We start from the raw sequence: 21,464 nt of genomic DNA on the forward strand, positions 1-21,464 counted from the left end.
GGCCTCAGAGTTTTAAAAGAAAGCCCTGCCTTTTTGAGTGCTGAGCACACAAAGGAATGGGCCGGTCTAGCCGATTTTGTACGGCTAAATGGATGGGAATCTTGATATCTCATAGAAAAAATAGATTTGACAAACTATATGATCAAATACTCTCCATTATAAATGACATAAAAACTACATCCACCACCATCCCCCATGTATGGTTGAATATTCTCCAGAGTAACACCAAAAGGGATGAAGATTCTCTTGTCAACTCCAAAATTGGAAAATTTAAAAGAGACCTAGATGACTACAACTCTGATAGAATCTTCACGTGGAACAAAAAACCTTACACCACTTTCTCCAATACATTACCCACACAGGCTTCAGGAAAGATAGTATCCCCCAATCTTTCTTCCTCTGTTTCAGGTCTCCCATCCCTCATGAGTTTACCACCCCCCGTTTCCACTTCCCATCCCCCTCCCCTTATGAGCATACAACTCAATATGCCTCAGAGACCCAAAACGTATCCTATATCCCAAAAAGCCCGGCCTTCTCCCCATACACCTGGTCCACACCCTCCTATTAGCCACTACCCTACTCCCACATGGAAGAAAAGTAAAAAACAACAGGATCTAAATCAAAAATACCCTAGAAAGTATTTACAAAAAAATAGGGAATTGATCACTTCTCTAACTCTCTTTTACAACAGACAAAATCCCACACCCACAGTTTCATCCAGTCAGACTATTAATGTCGGTTCCCCTAATGATATCACTAGTCCCTCTCATTTATCTGTTGCACATATGGATAACATACATCCCCATTCAAATACTCTAGCAGGAGATACGGTCAATCATCAGACTGATCCACTTGCCCTGCCCCCCCACCTCACAGGTTGTCATACCCCTGTTGGTTCATCCCAGGCCCCCTCCCAGGATACTTTTTTAGTGTCCAGTCCCCCTCCAGCAATTACATCCAGAAAAAGAAAACTCGCAGAAGAGGCCGCCGAGGGGGATGAACCAGACGAGCTACTTTACACACAGAATCCGAAAAAACTGTAAAAATCTTTAATCTGTCCAACTATAGCATGTCCTCTGCCGACATGGCACTCCTCAGCCGTGGCTTGAATTTTGCCCCTAATAATAGGCCAAACCCCTTTTTGCTTTTTAAAGATCTAAATTGCTACATTAGGAATCTCACTCTCCAGAGACACTATAACATCCAAAAAGCCAAAGATTTACTAACCCCCATCCAACAGGTTAATATTACCTCGTCCCACCCTTCACCTGAAGATGTCGATAACACTTCTGACATCTACGACTATGACTGTTTAGACACCACACACATCACAGACGATTACCCATGTACAGAAGATGACCTGTCCAGGTTACTCACACAACACCCTGCCACATCCCCACCTATTATACATTCTGATTTGAAGCCCAAATCCATCTTCTTCCCAACACACTCAAAAGGGCCTTATATAGAAAGCTTCTACAGAGTAGTATTCTCCGACATGACTAAACTTTGCAACACCACATCCACCTCCAAATCACATAACCTCTCATCATCAGAAACTAGGTCCCTACAACAATTCATTTCAGCAGAAGACCTTATCATCAAGCCTGCTGATAAAGGAGGCGGTATCATACTCCAAAATAAGACTGACTATATTGCAGAGGCCGAAAGGCTCCTGTCAGACCATACCACTTACACAAAACTCTCCAAAGATCCCACTAATGATTTCACTTCAGAAGCTGAAGTTCTGATCATGACTGCCCTCAGGGATAATATCATCTCCAAGGTGGAGAGCCTCTTCTTCCGCAAATCATTCTATTCCATCCCTTACTTTTACCATCTACCAAAAATCCACAAAAACCAGCATAATCCCCCAGGTAGGCCAATCGTGGCCTCAATGGACAGCATCACTTCAGGCTTCAGCCTATATGTTGACAGATACTTACAACCCCTAGTACACCAACTTCAGTCCTACATACGAGATGGGACACATCTCATGGAACAACTTTTACCATACAGTTGGGAACCCACTTACTCTTGGCTATCTTTAGACGTAAGCTCCCTGTACACTTCAATTCCCCACGATTTCGGTATTATGGCCCTCGAGTACTTCCTCTCGAAGGATCCACTTATCAATCCCCGCCAGGCTACCTTCATCATAGAAGCCACCAGGTTTTGTCTAACACACAACTACTTCACATTTAACGGTGACTTCTACCTACAGCTACAAGGGACTGCGATGGGGGCAAATTTTGCCCCCTCATACGCGAACCTGGCCATGGGGTTTTGGGAACAACATCACATCTATCACAATAACCCCTATTCGGCTAATATCGTCTTTTTTGGCAGATATATTGACGATATTATAATTATTTGGGATGGACCCCTAGACCTCATTCCATCATTCACCACACACTGTAACAATAACAAGTACGGATTATCTTTCACATATGACAGCAATCAGACTTCTCTTGCTTTTCTAGATCTAGAATTACGACATGACAACCAAGAGATATATGCCAAGAACTACACCAAGCCTACTAGTGGCAACTCGTACCTTCATTTTAAGAGTTGCCACTTTCCGCCGTGGATTAAAAATATCCCAAAAGGTCAATTTTGTAGGTTGAGAACAAACTGTACCAGGCAAGCTGATTATATAGATGCCAGTACTCACCTTAAAAAGAAGTTCCTTGAGAAAGGATACCCGGAAGATTTAGTGGAGACTGCTTACAACCTATATCTTCACGGGAAACCTCCACGTAGTAACACACCCCCCACGAATTGCCCCATAAGATTTATCACTACTTTTCATTCTCAACACAATAGAATGGAGAAGATTCTCCGGAAACATTGGGATATCCTCCAACAAGACCCCCATCTTAGACCCACTCTCCCTACACACCCACAGGTCACCTATCGAAGGGCTCCTAATCTTAAAAACAAAAATCGCCCCCAGTAAACTTAAGACTACTCCGGCTTTCCCATCCATTACCCCACTCATCCCCCTAGTAGGGATGTTTCAATGTCGGAAAAAATTGTGTAAGACCTGTCATTTTGTCCACCATGGCCAAAAATCTTTTTCAACCAAAGGCCAGACATACATCCTCAAAGACTTCTACAACTGTTCATCCGACTATGTGGTGTATGGCTTGATTTGCCCATGCGGTCTCATATATGTTGGCCGCACCATTCGGCCTTTGAGACAAAGGTTCGGGGAACACAGGAGATACATTGAGGGGGGCACTGACCCCCATAGTGTACCGAAACATTTTGCTGCAGCCCATAAGGGCTCCACCCTTGGACTGTCAGTTTGGGTCATAGAACAGATCCCTAGGTCTCTCTCGCCTGCCGAAAGGTTTAAAAAATTATGTGCGAGGGAGACCTATTGGATCTACCGTCTAGATGTCCTCTCGCCTGGAGGAATAAATGAGTGTATCGAAACTTCCACCATCTTGTGAGATTCATATTACATGGTACCTATCCCCTCATCTTTCAACACATTTACATTATCCTATTTTAAATTATGATTTTACATTAGTTCTCATGCTAAGTGCCATCATGAGATTTTTATCTAGCGTCTTAGTGTGCAACGAGGATTTTTATTTAGTTCGAGTAAATGTTTTAATTTATTTTGTGACGTAAATGTTGATAATATGTAGACATGCTACCCCCACTTTATTCTGACCTAGATCCTGTATGCAGGTATATACAGGTGCCTCCCATTTCCCCTCCTTCCTTCCAACTACCATTACCCTCTTTATTCATCATTATAGATTTTTTCTCCTCCCCCCCCCCCTTAATCTTTCCCCCCTCCTCTCCCCCCCCCCGGTTATCTTTTCCTTTATTCCCCTTCTCCCATGCAGATATGTACACACGTGTGTATTCTTTTTTTTCCCCCCTCCATGCATATGTGCATGCATGCACATGTGTATACATAGGTGTATATATATATATATATATATATATATATATATATATATATATATATATATATATATATATATATATATATATATATATATATATATATACACACACACATATGTACCGTCTTCCTCTTCTTTCCCCCTCGCCTCTGTTTTTCCCCCACCTTTGTATCCTTTTGTACTATTTTTGGGGATGTGCATCAGTATATGCGCATATATTACCCACCCACGTTATATACCATGCACTCATAATCATACATGCCCTCTAGTTTATACGGTCATCATCTCCCCTTTAGTATTAATTTCTGTAAGCCATACATCGATTCTGATCCACTTATTAATGGGCTAATATATACCATCAGGATATGCAGCACACTTTCAATCGTTTCCATATTTTATATACATATGTCTGCATATACATTCTCTCGGTGTCTATTTGAAGACACATATAGTCATGGTCATCTTCCCCCCATATATAATTCCCTATACTATTTTTCTTATGCACATGTCATTTCTTCCGTTTTTTACTTTGCAGCCGTCCTCTATAATTGTCCTTTTCATCTTTATATTTATTTTTATATTTATATTTATTTTTTACATTCTCATGTTTTTGCTTTTTTAATCCCTCATATTTATTCTGCCTCCTTTCCATTTATCATTGTTCACTCTTTCCCCTTCGCTCCTTCTTTTTCCCCCTCCCTCCCTCTTTTTTCCCCATCCTGTACTATTTTCTGTCAAACTCCTCCATTGCTGACACTTCTATACACAGGACCTCTTGCCACTCCCCCTCTCCCTCCCCTTCCCTCCCCCTCCCATCATTCCCACTTCCGCTCTCCTCCCCATCATTGTCTTACATAAAAACATCCTGTTTAGCTCCCAGCCAATCAGCTTGACAAAGGAGTGCCGCCGTCATACCACTCACGGCGTGCTAGCTTAGGAAACGCGTCGCACATCGTGTGACGTCATCATCCCTCGACAGGATCGGCTGTAACCCAAGCCTCGTTCTGGTGCCTGTCTCCACTGTTCGGCCGAGGACATCCAGCGCTCTGAGACTACCCAGACCCCTTACATCTACCAGCCGAGATGACTCCACGGACCCCCTGGATTGACCTGGGACATTGCTATGTTTGATATCCACCACATAAATGTGAGTGTATTACCAGCTGTTACTGCTTTTTAATAAATTGTTTTAAACGTCTGCACCCAGAGGCGCCTCCTCTCTCTTGTTTTGGATGGTAAACGTTGGTGGACAGCCATTTTTAGGTCTCTCCAGAGGTTTAAGCCAGGGCTCTAGCTGGGCCATTCAAGAACAGTCACAGAGTTGTTGTAAAGCCACTCCTTTGTTATTTTAGCTGTGTGCCTAGGGTCATTGTCTTGTTGGAAGGTAAACCTTCGTCCCAGTCTGAGGTCCTGAGCACTCTGGAGAAGGTTTTCATCCAGGACATCCCTGTACTTGGCCACATGAATCTTTCCCTAGAATGCAACCAGTCATCCTGTCCCTGCAGCTGAAAAACACCCCCACAGCATGATGCTGCCACCACCATGCTTCACTGTCGGGATTGTATTGGACAGGTGATGAGCAGTGCCTGGTTTTCTCCACACATAGCGCTTAGAATTAAGGCCAAAAAGTTCTATCTTGGTCTCATCAGACCAGAGAATTTTATTTATTTCTCACCATCTTGGCGTCCTTTAGGTGTTTTTTTTTAGCAAACTCCATGCGGGCTTTCATGTGTCTTGCACTGAGGAGAGGCTTCTGTCGGGCCACTCTGCCATAAAGCCCCAACTGGTGGAGGGCTATAGTGATGGTTGACTTTTTACATTTTTCTCCCATCTCCCGACTGCACCTCTGGAGCTCAGCCACAGTGATCTTTGGGTTCTTCTACCTCTCTCACCAAGGCTCTTCTCCCCTGATAGCTCAGTTTGGCCGGACAACCAGCTCTAGAAAGGGTTCCGGCCGTCCCAAACGTCTTCAATTTAAGGATTATGGAGGCCACTGTGCTCTTAGGAACCTTAAGTGCAGCAGAATTTTTTTGTAACCATGGCCAGATCTGTGCCTTGCCACAATTCTGTCTCTGCGCTCCTCAGACAGTTTCTTTGACCTCATGATTCTCATTTGCTCTGACATGCACTGTGAGCTGTAAGGTCTTATATAGACAGGTGTGTGGCTTTCCTAATCAAGTCCAATCAGTATAATCAAACACAGCTGGACTCAAATGAAGGTGCAGAACCATCTCAAGGATGATCAGAAGAAATGGACAGCACCTGAGTTAAAAATATGAGTGTCACAGCAAAGGGTCTGAATACTTAGGACCATGTGATATTTCAGTTTTTCTTTTTTAATAAATCTGCAAAAATGTCAACCAATCTACGTTTTTCTGTCAATATGGGTTGCTGTGTGTACATTAATGAGGAAAAATGAACTTAATTGATTTTAGCAAATGGCTGCAATATAACAAAGAGTGAAAAATTTAAGGGGGTCTGAATACTTTCTGTCCCCACTGTGTGTGTATATATTAATATATATATATATATATATATATATATATATATATATATATATATATATATATATATATATATATATATATATATATATATATATATATATATATATATATATATATATATATATATACACACATACATACATATATACATATATATATATATCATATACATTGAGCTTCCACATGGGAAAGAGCACACAGCTCCCGATAGAATAGCACAGGAATGGTTCAGGCTAATAATACACATATGGCCCCGCAGGCCCAGCAATAGTATCTCCACAACTTGTCTCTGCTCCAAACAGCTGCCGTGTTTGGAGCAGAGACAAACTGTGGAGACACTATTGCTGGGCCTATATGTGTATTGTTAGCCTGAACCATTCCTGGGCTATTATATCAGGAGCGGTGTGCTCTTTCCCATGTGGAAGCTCAATGTGAATACACACACATATTTTAGAATAATATATATATATATATATATATATATATATATATATATATATATATATATATATATATATATATATATATATATATATATATATATATATATATATATATATATATCTGAGGAATTGTCAATTTTATGATGAAGGCCTATATGTCTGATAACGGGAGTGATGATTTTTCCGTTACCAGAATAATATAGGTGGTCTCTCATCCTGTGCCCCATTTCGCATACTACAGTTTTACCTACATAAAACGCGTGACATTGACACATCATCAGATAAATGACACCACGAGTGGTGCAATCTGCATATTGTCACGACTGGTGTCACTGACCATTGGGCAGATAAACAACTCTACCTTCAGTAATCCAAGGGCAACGGCTACATTTGCCACAATTATAGGTCCCCCTAGAGAGGTGAGAGGGATGATCAGATCTACTTTGATAGTGACTGGTAGTAAGGGTATCTCACAACGAGGTCGCCCCTCTAAACACCAGTTCAGGGGTAGGGTGTACATATTTAGCCAATAAATGCCAGTGGTTAGAAACAGATGAGCGTAAAGATTGTACTCACACAGTTTTGGGAGCACTCTTATACAGGATTTCGGATCTAGATCTTGCTCTAGCTTTGTTAACTGCTTGCCCATCAGCTGCCGTCATTTAACTGCGGCAGGTCGGCACGATCCCGCGAACAGTCGTAGCTATATGTCGGCTTGCGGGATCGGGATAGCAGGCGTGTGCACGCTGCACAGCAGGGGTGCCGATGCTCATGGCCGACGGTCGTGATGACCGCCGGCCACAAGCGATCGCGAGCACGAGAGGCAGAACAGGGAAGTGTGTGTGTGTAAACACACAAATCCCTGTTCTGTTCCGAGAGCAGTGACAGATCATGTGTTCCTATTAGCTTGGAAACACGATCCATCACTTCCTCTAGTCAGTCCCCTCCCCTTCAGTTAGAAACACATAGCAGGGAACACAGTTAACCCCTTGATCGCCCCCTAGTGTTAACCCCTTCCCTGCCACTGACATTTTTACAGTAATCAGTGCATTTTTATAGCACTGATTGCTGTTTAAATGCCAATGGTCCCAAAAATGTGTCAAAAGTGTCCGATGTGTCCACCATAATGTCGCAGTCCCGATAAAAATCGCAGATCGCCTCTATTACTAGTAATAATAAAAATGCTATAAATCTATCCCCTATTTTGTAGATGCTATAACTTTTGCACAAACCAATCAATATACGCTTATTGCGATTTTTTTTTTTAACCAAAAATAGGTAGAAGTGTATATGTGTATAATTATATATATATATATATATATATATATATATACACACATACACACACACACACACACACACACACACACACACACACACACACACCGTATTTATCGGCGTATAACACGCACTTTTTTTCCCTTAAAATCAGGGGAAAGTCGCAGGTGCGTGTTATACGCCGATCCCCGCCGATCCAGAGCTGTCACATTTTCAAAATCGCGGACCGCGATTTGAAAATGGCGCCGCCGGAGCCGAAGTACACAGAGCCGGTCCTCGTAGTCCCGAGCGGAGCTATCCGAGTAGGTTCGGATAGCTCCGCTCGGGACTACGAGTGGAGCCGAAAGTAAACGAGAGCCGCCGGAAAGAGCCGAGGACCGGCTCTGTGTACTTCGGCGCCGGCGGCGCCATTTTCAAATCGCGGACCGCGATTTTGAAACCCTGGAAGCAGGGACAGGGGATCCCAGGCTGCACTGGGGCAAGGCTACACTGGGGAAGGCTGCACTGACAAGGTTGCACTGGGGAAGGCTGCACTGACAAGGCTGCACTGGGGAAGGCTGCACTGACAAGGCTGCACTGACAAGGCTGCACTGGGGAAGGCTGCACTGGGGAAGGCTGCACTGGGGAAGGCTGCACTGGGGAAGGCTGCACTGGGGAAGGCTGCACTGGGGAAGGCTGCACTGGGGAAGGCTGCACTGGGGAAGGCTGCACTGGGGAAGGCTGCACTGGGGAAGGCTGCACTGGGGAAGGCTGCACTGACAAGGCTGCACTGACAAGGCTGCACTGACATGGCTGCACTGACATGGCTGCACTGACATGGCTGCACTGACATGGCTGCACTGACAAGGCTGCAATGAAGGGCATTTAAATGTAAGTTTTTTTCCCTTCAACTTCCCTCCTAAAAGTTTTTTTTCCTTAAAATTCCCTCCTAAATTGGGGTGCGTGTTATACGCCGGTGCGTGTTATACGACGATAAATACGGTATACACAGTGAGACAAAAAAGTATTTAGTCAGCCACCAATTGTGTAAGTTTTCCCACTTAAAAAGATGAGAGAGGCCTGTAATTGTCATCATAGGTATACCTCAACTATGAGAGACAAAATGCGGAAACAAAATACAGACAATCACATTGTCTGATTTTTGAAAGAATTTATTTGCAAATTATGGTGGAAAATAAGTATTTGGTCACCTATAAACAAGCAAGATTTCTGGCTCTCACAGACCTGTATCTTCTTTAAGAGGCTACTCTGTCCTCCACCCATTTCCTGTATTAATGGCACCTATTTGAACTTATCAGTAAAAAAGACACCTGTCCACAACCTCAAACAGTCACACTCCAAATTCCACTATGTTGAAGACCAAAGAGCTGTAGAAGGACACCAGAAACAAAATTGTAGACCTGCACCAGGCTGGGAAGACTGAATCTGCAATAGGCAAGCAGCTTGGTGTGAAGAAATCAACTGTGGGAGCAATAATTAGAAAATGGAAGGCATACAAGACCACTGATAATCTCCTTTGATCTGAGGCTCCACACAAGATCTCACCCCGTGGGGTCAAAATGATCACAAGAACGGTGAGCAAAAATCCCAGAACCACACGGGGGGACCTAGTAAATTACCTGCAGAGAGCTAGGACCAACGTAACAAAGGCTACCATCAGTAACACACTACGCCGCCAGGGACTCAGATCCTGTAGTGCCAGACGTGTCCCCCGGCTTAAGCCAGAACATGTCCAGGCCCGTCTGAGGTTTGCTAGAGTCCAGAAGAGGATTGGGAAAATGTCATATGGTCAGATGAAACAAAGTAGAACTGTTTGGTAGAAACACAACTCGTCGTGTTTGGAGGAGAGATAATGCTGAGTTGCAACCAAAGAACACCATACCTACTGTGAAGCATGGGGGTGGCAACATCATGCTTTGGGGCTGTTTCTTTGCAAAGGGAACAGGACAACTGATCCGTGTACATGAAAGAATGAATGGGGCCATGTATCGTGAAATTTTGAGTGCAAGCCTCCTCGTATCAGCAAGGGCATTGAAGATGAAACGTGGCTGGATCTCTCAACATGACAATGATCCCAAACACACAGCCCAGGCAACGAAGGAGTGGCTTCGTAAGAAGCATTTCAAGGTCCAGCAGTGGCCTAGCCAGTCTCCAGATCTGAACCCCATAGAAAACCTTTGGAGAGAGTTGAAAGTCCGTGTTGCCCAGCGACAGCCCCAAAACATCACTGCTCTAGAGGAGATCTGCATCGAGGAATGGGCCAACATAACAGCAACAGTGTGTGACAACCTTGTGAAGACTTACAGAAAACGTTTGACCTCTGTCATTGCCAACAAAGGATATATAACAAAGTATTGAGATGAACTTTTGATATTGACCAAATACTTAATTTTCCACCATAATTTGCAAAAAAATTCTTTCAAAAATCAGACAATGTGATGGATTTGTTTCACATTTTGTCTCTCGTAGTTGAGGTATACCTATGATGACAATTACAGGCCTCTCTCATCTTTTTAAGTGGGAGAACTTGCACAATTGGTGGCTGACTAAATACTTTTTTTGCCCCAGTGTGTGTGTGTGTGTGTGTGTGTGTGTGTGTGTGTGTGTGTGTGTGTGTGTGTGTGATATATATATATATAAAAAAAAATGGGGATATTATAACAAAAAGTACAAAATAGTGTTTTTTTCAAATATGTCGTTATTTTTGTTTATAGCACAAAAAATAAAAAAACCGCAGAGGCAATCAAATACCACCAAAAAATTTTGTTTGGGTGCAGCATCGCATGACCGCACAATTGTCAGTTAAAGCGACGCAGTGCCGAATCGCAAAAAATGGCCTGGTCGTTCAGCAGCCAAATCTTCCGGGGCTGAAGTAATTAAATGGCTGTCTTAAGAGTTTCTGAATAACCCCTATCAAGTAGTCTTATTCATAATAGACCAGATTGGTGAAGGAAGTCCTCGTCTGAGGAACAATTCCCGCGAAGGCGCAAATATTGCGCGTAGGGCTTCTGATCAATGGAGCAGGATGCTAGAAACATGCAAAATAGCGTTCCCTTAACTGGGCTTGCGATAGAGATCAGTTACAATGTAGCTATTCTCATCAACAAAGATTGTAAGATCCAGAATGGCTACCTGATGGATGCTAAAAGTATGTGTGAATCTCAAATTAAAGTCAAGTGTTAAAGTGTTAAGAGCCTCTAAAAAGTTTAATCCCAGGTTCAACCCAGGACCCGGTCCAGACAATCAAAAGATCATCAATGTAGCGGAACCAGTATTGAATCTTGGTCAAATAAAACACAAAAACTTATCATCAGCAAAGATCCCCCTCTCCCAATCACCAAGGTATAAATTGGCAAAAGAGGGAGCTCAACAAGTGTTCACTCCTTGCATTTGTAAATATGCCTGGTTTATGAAGGTGAGGTGATTTCTAGTTCGTATGAATTTAAGTAGATCCAGAACAAAACCATTATGAGACCAGATAGTCTGAACTTGTTCCACAGGAAAGTACTCGATCACCCGGATACCACACTCGTTCAGGATACTAGAGTACAAAGCCTCTATATCCACAGCTACGAGCAAGGCATCCAGGGGAACAGGAGTCCCCTCTATGTGTTTCAAAAGATCCTGTATAGCGTGGATATAGGATGGGAGACAGGTGACATGGGGCATCAAAAAAAAAAAAAACTCAACATACCTACTAGCTTTTTCCGTAAGTGATTAACTCCCAGAAATGATTGCCTACCTGAAGGTTTCTTTTAGGTTCTTGTGGACTTTGGGGAGAGCGAAAAATGTTGCCAACCACGGAAACTTGGGGATAAGGTACTCCAGGGTTTTTGGATCAATCAACCCCTCAAGATATGCGTTAGTGCATAATGTGCGTAATTAATGTGTATAGATTGGGATTTGTTCCATACCGATTTTAAAATACCACTCACAATTTTTTTGAATACTAAGACACATTTTTTGGTATTGAGGGTGAGACATAAGAACGATGATTCCACCCCTATCAGAGGATTTTATTATAATATCCTCTCTGGATTGTAACAATTTTAATGCCTCATGTTTCCGAGCGAGATTCGTTTCTGGCATACACCATTGTCTAGATTTCAAATCTCTAATAGTAAGCTGTAAAAAGGCCCATATGTTGGGACATGTGAGCAAATCCGGAAAGTGGCGAGACTTAGGTTTAAAGGGAGTGTGACTGAACATAGTGTTGGCAATGATAGCGTTATCAGACGTCCTTTCAGAAGAGGGAACAGGGTCACTACCATTACTTTCTTCGTAAAGAAGTGTAAGGTCTCTGAGAGATCCGATTTTGTCCATCAGGAAATGTTTGATTTGCTCAGCAAGATCTTTTTCTAATTTCTTGTTATTGCATTCCGAGTCACAAATAAATGTATACGTTAATCTACGCGCAAACACATATAAATCCTTGATGGTTTTGGATACATTGATCGGCTGCGCGTGTGACTGGTGTGGCAGTGATCTGAGACACTGATTGGTGACAGTAAAATATATATATATATATATATATATATATATATATATATATATATATATATATATATATATATATATATATATATATACATACACACACACACACACACACATATATACACATACATACACACACACACACACAGTGGGGACGGAAAGTATTCAGACCCCCTTAAATTTTTCACTCTGTTATATTGCAGTCATTTGCTAAAATCATTTAAGTTAATTTTTTTCCTCAATGCACACACAGCACCCCATATTGACAGAAAAACACAGATTTTGCAGACTCAAAAAACAAAAAAACAACAAAAAAAACAAAAAACTGAAATATCACATGGTCCTAAACATTCAGACCCTTTGCCAGTATTTAGTAGAAGCACCCTTTTGATCGAATACAGCTATGAGTCTTTTTGGGAAAGATGCAACAAGTTTTTCACACCTGGATTTGGGGATCCTCTGCCATTCCTCCTTGCAGATCCTCTCCAGTTCTGTCAGGTTGGATGGTAAACATTAGTGGACAGCCATTTTTAGGTCTCTCCAGAGATGCTCAATTGGGTTTAAATCAGGGCTCTGGCTGGCCATTTAAAGGGGTTGTAAAGGTAAAAATTTTTTCACCTTAATGCATTCTATGCATTAAGGTGAAAAAACTTCTGACAGAACCGCCGCCCCCAGGCCCCCCGTTTTACTTACCTGACGCCTCAAAAGTCAGCTTCGCGTTCCCGACATCTGTTCCTCCGCTCACCCTGGCCGCTGATTGGCTGCAGTGGATGGATTGAAAGCAGCGCAGCCATTGGCTCGCGCTGCTGTCAATCACATCCGATGACGCGGCGCACCGGGGGGCGGGGCCGAGTGATACAGCGAGCGGCTATAGCCGCCGGCTGTATCACGGGAGCGCGCCCGCAAGCACTCACCACCGTGCGAGGGAGCTCGCATTAAGGTGGTGAATGCTTGCGGGGAGGAGCTGAAACAGCCGCCGAGGGACCCCAGAAGACGAGGTTCGGGGCCACTCTGTGCAGAACGAGCTGCACAGTGAAGGTAAGTATAACATGTTTGTTATTTTAAAAAAAAAAAAAAAAACACCTTTACAAACGCTTTAAGAACAGTCACGGAGTTGTTGTGAAGCCACTCCTTTGTTATTTTAGCTGTGTGCTTAGGGTCATTGTCTTGTTGGAAGGTAAACCTTTGGCCCAATCTGAGGTCCTGAGCACTCTGAAGAAGGTTTTCCTCCAGGACATCCCTGTACTTGGCCGCATTCATCTTTCCCTCGATTGCAACCAGTCATCCAGTCCCTGCAGCTGAAAAACTCCCCCACAGCATGATGCTGCCACCACCATGCTTCACTGTTGGGACTGTATTGGACAAGTGTTGTTGTCGGAAAATTTGAGAACCTGCTCTCAAACATTTGTTGGCGGAATCCGCCAACAAATGTTTTGTGGAGTATACACACAGTCGGACTTTCCGACAACAAGCTCACATCCAACAATTGTTGTAGGAAAAACCTATCGTGTGTACAGGGCATTAGACTGTGGAGACAACTCCCTGCTTCAGTCCTCCCTTGTCTCCACCCCTGGCAATAAACTTTTTGCAAGCTTTTTCGTAAATCGCCCTGGTGACCCTTTTCCTGCTGACCAGTATGGCATTTACTACTTCGTCTGACAGCCCCTTCTGCAGCATTACCATCTCACTAACCAGGCGGAAAGTTTTTATCAACCTGATATTCGGGTGGCCGATTGGTCCATGTTAGGAGATACAGTATGTCTGCTAAACTCAGGTGTGCTTGCAGGCTCATGTTTTTAGGTGGCTGAACCAAGCCCTTTGGGGCCAGTGAGGGGTGATTTGGATGACTGTTGCTTTCTCTCTCGATCTTTTAAATCATTAATTCCCTCGATTAATCCATTAGGATGGTCGGAGGGAAGGCATAGCATAGATGGTAAGACCAGTCTTGATCAAAGGCATTCAATCCCTGATTGCCATCTCTTGGATCCAGTGAGAAAAAAAATTCAGGACTTTTGTTGAGAACAGATTCACCTCGGGTGTCCCCCATGTTTGGGTGATCCAGGTGGATGTCAACTAATCCAAATACGGAATAACTCCTATGCCCTGTAGCCTTAGATTTTTCAGAGCTAAGCCTGTACTGACCCCCCTGAGTAAGGGCAGTCACAGGCTTTCTGGTAAGCCTCCATCTTATTTTTCCACTTGGTGACGGGCAGCACTGAGTTGGAACATCAGATTTGGATCTGCTTCACTTTTATGTTATCACATCTGTGGACTTTTTTTTTTATTCTTTATTCATTTGAACACTTTTTTTGGCACTTTTTGGAATATTTAAGTGAAATAATTGTTGATTTTTCACGATTCTCTAATATTATTTCATATGTATTTTTTGTGTTTTTATATACTTTATTATTAATTTTCATGTTCACTTAATCACATATCCATTCACTTTGAAAGTTGTCCAGCGCTGTACTATTTTTTATTCTTCTTTATCTATGTGCCCTCGTATTGGGGTTATAGTACGTAGCTGCAGGACCCCCTTCACGTTTTTTTATGTAGAGAGATTTTTTCACCTAGCGCAATTCTTTTTTTTCTTTTACATAAGGAAGAGTATTGCAGGTGAAGGGTGGCCTTTGGCCCCTGAACTGCAAACATCAGATATTGTTGAGGACTTCTTTTTATCTGCATGTGCTGATAGGCGCCTTGCAAGTCCACTGTTGCGTGAAGACTCCAGTCGGTAGGATGTTTCTGATTGAGCAAATAAACTCCATTCTGAACTTCTTGTATTTTATCTTCCTGTTGAGAGGTTTCAGACTGAGTATAAGTCTGACATTCTGGGATGTTTTTGTTTTTTTTTTTTTTTACTTGTGAATATGTGCGAGTAGAAACCTGTGCCTTCTATCAGGACTGGGCAAATTACCTTTTGGGCCAGAAAGTCTTCTAGAGAAGATAACAGACCCTTCGCTCGGTCTTTGGGGAGTGTTGTGACTAAGTACCTGGTTGGGGGGAAGCTTGAGAATTCTATGGTGTACCCCGCTTCTATTGTGCAGAGAACAAACTTGTTCTTCGTAGTGCTAGCCTGCCTGCCCCCCCAACACCGTCACCGTTTCTCATTTCTGGAGGTGGAAGGCTTGAAGATAAAGCCTTCCATGTTCCTCCTTTTCTAAAAAGAACAGCGTTTTTTTTTGTTTCCGCTTGCTTGTTGTATTTCCTGGGCTGATAAAAGAGAATTTTCTCTGGCTTCTTTCTGGCCTGAGGTAAGCCTTTTTTCCTATCAGCGGACCTATCTAAGACCAATTCTAAATGTGAACAAGCCCACTTCAACATAAATCACACCCTCTGATTCTGCATCCAGCCAGCCATACTACTCGGTAACACACAGCAGGATAGGTAAATTACAGCCTTATAAATGCAAAGCACTTTGTGCTCTCCCCCTCCAGCCACAGCAGCAGATAAACATATTGCCCTTACTTGCTTTATGTAATCATTACCAAACTGTAGATACATGCCCATAATGAATATTTCATCCACTGTACTCAGTGTTATAAATATTCTTCCTCCCGCTGTAGCTTTGAGATCTTTCTAACAGCAATCAGTGCTTGTATGGTGTATGTAAGCATATCCTTCACCACAACACAGAAAGAGAGAGTCGGGCCATGCTGCTTTACATCAGCATGTGGCACAAGTAAATGTTGGCACGAGATACAAACGAAAAAGTGCAACGCTAACATACTAATCAATCATACAATAATGGTGGAACCCTCTAATGTATGGAGAGCCCAATAAGCTTCAATATTACCATAATACCGGTCTCTGTGATATGTAACGTCTCATATAATATACATCAAACTGAAAATAAGACATATAAAATGACTGCAAACTTTTCAGGGATGGTGGAAACCCCTCCTACACATATTTAGCAGTAGATGGTGTCAGTAAAGCAGTGGATGGTGTCCACTGCTTATCAGTGCAGCCTTATCAGTGCCCATATGTGTAGCCTCGTCAGTGCAGCCTATCAGTGCTGCCTATCTTTGCCCATATGTGCAGTCCCCTCTGTGCCCACCAGTGCAGTCTCCTCTGTTTCCTATGCAGCATGGATTGTTAGGAGACACCGGCCGGATGACAGAGCGGGCTGTGATAGATTTTGCATATGAAACACTGATCGCTATAATGTGCCGCCTCCTGGACCGGCATTGTGATACACAGCACACTGTTCCAATTCTGGTCCAGGAGGCGGGACGTTACGCCGATCAGCGGTTCCTATACAAGATCTGTCACAGCCCGAGATCCCCACTCTGTCATCCGGCCGATGTCTCCCAACAATACAAGCTGCACAGCGGGATGACAGGCGGAGAGCAGCGGGGTGGGGGCAGAGAGTGCAAGGAGCAGAAGAGGAGGGCGAGGACACCACCTCTATGGGCGGTACAGACGGGGGTCGGTGAGACCCCCTCCTCCCACTTCAGCAAGCGGGGACGGAAGTACATACCTGCTTTCTGTAGAGAACTACAACTGGGACGTGCCAAGACTGATGGCTGTGAGTACAGGATGAATAGCAGCCACTGATCTTACAAAGAGGATATCACAGGACAGCAACGGTATTTCAGCAAAATCATCAGGCTATTACAGACGAACTAGAGAGAAGAAGAAGACGAATGGCATAGTTGGTGAATGTAGATTAGCAACAAGGACATGGAAAAAAGTTTCTGCCCGAAGTTCTGTTTTAATGAATGTGGGACTAAGGCCCCATTCACATCTAGCGATTTGGGATCGTGGGCAAAACTGCCACAACTCCAAATTGGACTGCAATGCGGGCAAAACGCAGTGTGCGCGTTTGGGTGCAATTAAAATTCAATGGCACCTAAACACAGTGCGGTTGTGCAGTGATAAATCGCACTGCAATCGTGGCAAAATCACAGCATGTAAAGCTTGTTGCCAAAGAGAAGCAGGACCTTCTTTTAGGTGAAAAGCTTTGCGCTGCAAAACCGCACCACTTTTCATGCCTTTTTTAAATGAATGGCACCTGAACAAACATGCCACGTTTTGTCAGTGATGTGGAATCGTGGGGAGAATTGCCGCGATCCCAAAACACTAGATGTAAATGGGGCCTAAGGGCAAAACTCTTTTTTGGATAGACTAGAGGATTGTAACCCCTGTCATTTTTTTTCCCACCATATGTGTCTGGTTGGGGAGATTTCCTGTCACTTAGCCAAACAAAATAAATAGAGAGGATGAATCTCTCCCTAAAGCCTAGTACACACAATCAGAAAAGCGGAAGAAAAATAACGCTTTCGGATTGATCGTATGATAATCTGATCGTTAGCTTTGGAGGGCCGATCACGACAGCTCATCCGAAATTATCCAAAGGGACAAACACAAACATTTTTCTCATACATCATCACAGAACTAACGATTTGAATTAAAAGTGATTGTAAGGGTTTATAATAAACATATCATACTTGCCTCCACTGTGTAGTTCGTTTTGCACAGAGTGGCCCCAATCCTCGTCTTTTGGGATCCCATGGAGGCTCCTCCCCACATCAGATAACCCCCTAGGAGAAGCGCTCTCCCGAGGGGGGTACCTTGTGGGCGCGCTCCCGAGTCCAGCATTCAGCGTCCATAGCCGCCGAATGTATGACTCGGCCCCGTCCCTATTGGATTTGACTGAAAGCAGCAGGAGCCAATGGCTGCGCTGCTATCAATCTATCCAATCAAGAGCCGAGAACCCCGGGCAGAGAGACAGCGCGTCCCAGCCGGGTCAAGTTCCAAGGCTCAGGTAAGTAAAATGGGGGGCTGGGGGACTGGTCACTGCCAGGTGTATTTTTCACCTTAATTCATAGGATGCATTGAGGTGAAAAAACACGAAGGTTTACAACCCCTTTAATTAGTACAGTATTTGTCTAAAAAAATAAAAAATACGGAGCAAGACCACGAATGTTAAGAAATAACAGAATACAGTCACTTCCAAAGTAGTATTCTGTCGTATAAAAAGTTTAAAGCGGGGGTCCACCCACACCGCCAAAAAAAAAAAAATATTAAAAGCCAGCAGCTACAAATACTGCAGCTGCTGACTTTTAGTACATGGCCACTTACCTGTCTCAGGGTCCAGCGATGTCGGCAGGGGAAGCCGAGAACCCGCTCGGTTCTCGGCAGCTGCCGCCGCCATCCTAGGTGAGGGAATCAGGAAGTGAAGCGTTGCGGCTTCACTTCCCGGTTCCCTACTGCGCATGCGCGAGTCGCGCTGCGCGTCCCAAGTGGTCCCCGCTCTCTCCTGGGAGCTGTGTGTTCCCAGGAGACAGCGCGGTGGGGACGGGAAGAGGCGTAGACTCCCATGGGAATCTATGCCGGAAGTGGGTGCAAATACCTGTCTTAGACCCCCTGAAAGGTTCCGAAAAGCGGAAGTTCCATTTTTGTGTGGAACTCCGCTTTAATAACCTCTTAAAGGAGTTGTAATAGCAGAAGAATTTTTATCTGAATGCATTCTATGCATTCAGACAAAAAACCTGTGTACAGCAGCCTCCCCAGCACCCCCTAATTACTTACCTGAGCCCCTTCTCTCCCCAGTGATGTCTACAAGACCGCCATCCAGGAAACTCCTCCTCATTGGCTGAGACACAGCAGCTGCGCCATTGGCTACTGTGGCTGTCAAAGTCAGTCAGCCAATCAGGAGAGAAAGGGGGTGGGGCCAGGCCTCCATGTCTGAATGGATACACGGAGTTCTGACTCGACTGCCCCCACAGAAAGCTGCTGGCTGAGTGTGCACTTGATAGGAGGGAGGGGCCAGGAGCAGCAAAGAGGGAACCAAGAGGAGGATCGAGGCTACTCTATGCAAAACCAACGGTACAGAGGTTCCCCTCCTGCCGGCTATGGGGGTGGGGGGAATCAACTAGTAATTGGACACAGTGAGTGAGTTCGCTCCTGTGATTACTGAGCAGTAAACTGTGTTTACTCTGCTCAGTTTATGAATGAACAGGAGCCTCTGTCTCCTGCTCATTCATCTGTAGTGCTGAGAAAGGGACTGGGGAATCTGTATCTTCAGTCCCTTTGTCTGTCTCAAATGGGAGATGTCAGGGTTCTGTTTAGACCCCTGACATCTCACCAAAGCTGCCCCCCCCCCCAAAAAAAATAAAAATAAATGAAAAAAAGTGTGAAAAAATAAAACAAAAAACTACTGACACCACTCTCCCCTGCCCTACCAACACTGTCCACTGCCTTAACCCCCTCCCCACAAAAAGCATTGTGAACAAAAAAAAAATTAAAAACAAATTGTAAAAAAAAAAATCAATACGTAAAAAAAAAAAAACAAAACTACTGACACCGTCCACATACCACCCACCCCAGAAGCACTGCGAAAAAATATTGAAAAGGTGATTTAAAAAAAATTTTGTCGCGGGGGATGAGGACGTTTGCGGGCGCCACCTCCCTGAAATCAGTTTCTGCAGGTTGGGATGTCTGGAGCTCCAATACACAAGACTGAGGGGGAGACGGAACAGGACACCCCGGGGAGGACACAGCCACTTCTCTCACTGCCTCTATCCTGGACTTCTAGAAAGACATCCCGGCTTCCCTCACTCTGCACCAACCTCCCACCGTTACCTGCTCTGCACTCTCTCCTGGAACTTTTCACGCGCACGCGCACCTACTCAGGCCAAGGAGCGCGAGCAGGCTAGCTCAGCTGAGTGCCGAATGCATCGATGTGAACGCCTGATGCAATCCGTGACAACTAGGAACTGGGTGATCGGCTGGACACACGTGAGCTGGAGAGGAGACGCTCTGAGGCCGGTAATAGAATGAAAGGGCGATTCTCTGTATTATGTGATCAGAGATGTGACGTGTTTTATGAAGTGGGCAGCAGGCTGCAGTGATGGAGGGTGATGGAGGGAGGTGGAGGGGGGCTGCTAAGTCCTATGGAGGCACCAGAAGGTAGTTCCTGTGATAGGGCCTCCTGCTCTCCATGCTGCTTGTCTGAGGTATTGTTAATGTGATGTGGTGACAACTGGTGGGAGGCTGAGCAGAGGAAGTCCACGATTCCCTGGGACTACAGCTGGAAATAGATCCTCTGATCAGTCCCAGAAGAAAGTCCTGAACTGCAGTGCTGAGGACCAGCAGATACCACAATGTATACTTACCACCAGAGGTGTGCGTTATAGGCTTTGAGTGCGCTGTGAGGCTCTTCACTCCATTCTTCATGTATTCCGTGAGGTTTTATAAACAACTAAATGTCAAATCTAACAAATCAATCACTTAAAGTGTTGTCCTCGGACATGAAAAATGTGTAAAGCAAATCCTTCAATAGTGTGTATTTGCCTCAATCCAAATCACTGCGTGTCATTTCTCTCTGCGTGAGTCACTTCTTTGAGTGTGTCCACAGAATCTGGGGTAATGATTCCCTGTGAACGTTACTGGGTAAGGGGGGTGTCTATTGCCTCCATTAAAGCAGAATTCCACCAAAAAATGTAACTATCGCTCATTTGTCTCCTCGCCCCCTACTGTGCCACAATTGGCACCTTTCAGGGTGGAGAGGGACCAGGATACCTTTGACAGGTATCCTAATCCCAGTTCCTGGAGTCTGGGCCGCAGCCCATGATTTCGCCGTGGGGCTCCCCCCCCCCCGTCACCAGGCCAGTAGGAGAGAGGAGCGGATCCTCACACTTGTGCAGTAGGGTTCCCGTCGTGAAGCCGTAAGGCTACACTGCCAGGTTCTCTTGCAATGGCAGCGGCAGCACCCGACAGCTGATGGAAACATCAGCTGTGGGCTGATGCCGCTGGACTCCAGGACAGGTAAGTGTCCTGTTGTTAGAAGCCAGCAGCTGCAGTAT

General features: G+C 44.3%; 1 protein-coding gene and 1 long non-coding RNA gene across 2 annotated transcripts in view; one reads left to right on the top strand and one right to left on the bottom strand.

The window, feature by feature from the left end:
• Positions 1-20,295, bottom strand: part of LOC141128201 (uncharacterized) — a 23,849-nt gene extending 3,554 nt beyond the window's left edge. Inside the window, exons 1-2 of the long non-coding RNA XR_012241658.1 lie at positions 20,242-20,295; positions 17,135-17,279 (exon numbers count right to left, since the gene is read on the bottom strand). This is a non-coding gene — a long non-coding RNA (uncharacterized lncRNA). The remainder of the gene's footprint in view (positions 1-17,134; positions 17,280-20,241) is intronic.
• The window catches only part of YARS1 (tyrosyl-tRNA synthetase 1), a 62,423-nt gene continuing 61,230 nt past the window's right edge, over positions 20,272-21,464 (top strand). Inside the window, exon 1 of the mRNA XM_073615345.1 lies at positions 20,272-20,427. The gene's annotated coding sequence lies outside the window, so the exon portion shown is untranslated. The remainder of the gene's footprint in view (positions 20,428-21,464) is intronic.

Source organism: Aquarana catesbeiana, linkage group LG02 (genome assembly GCF_042186555.1).
Source record: "Aquarana catesbeiana isolate 2022-GZ linkage group LG02, ASM4218655v1, whole genome shotgun sequence".
Taxonomy (NCBI): Eukaryota; Metazoa; Chordata; class Amphibia; order Anura; family Ranidae; genus Aquarana; species Aquarana catesbeiana.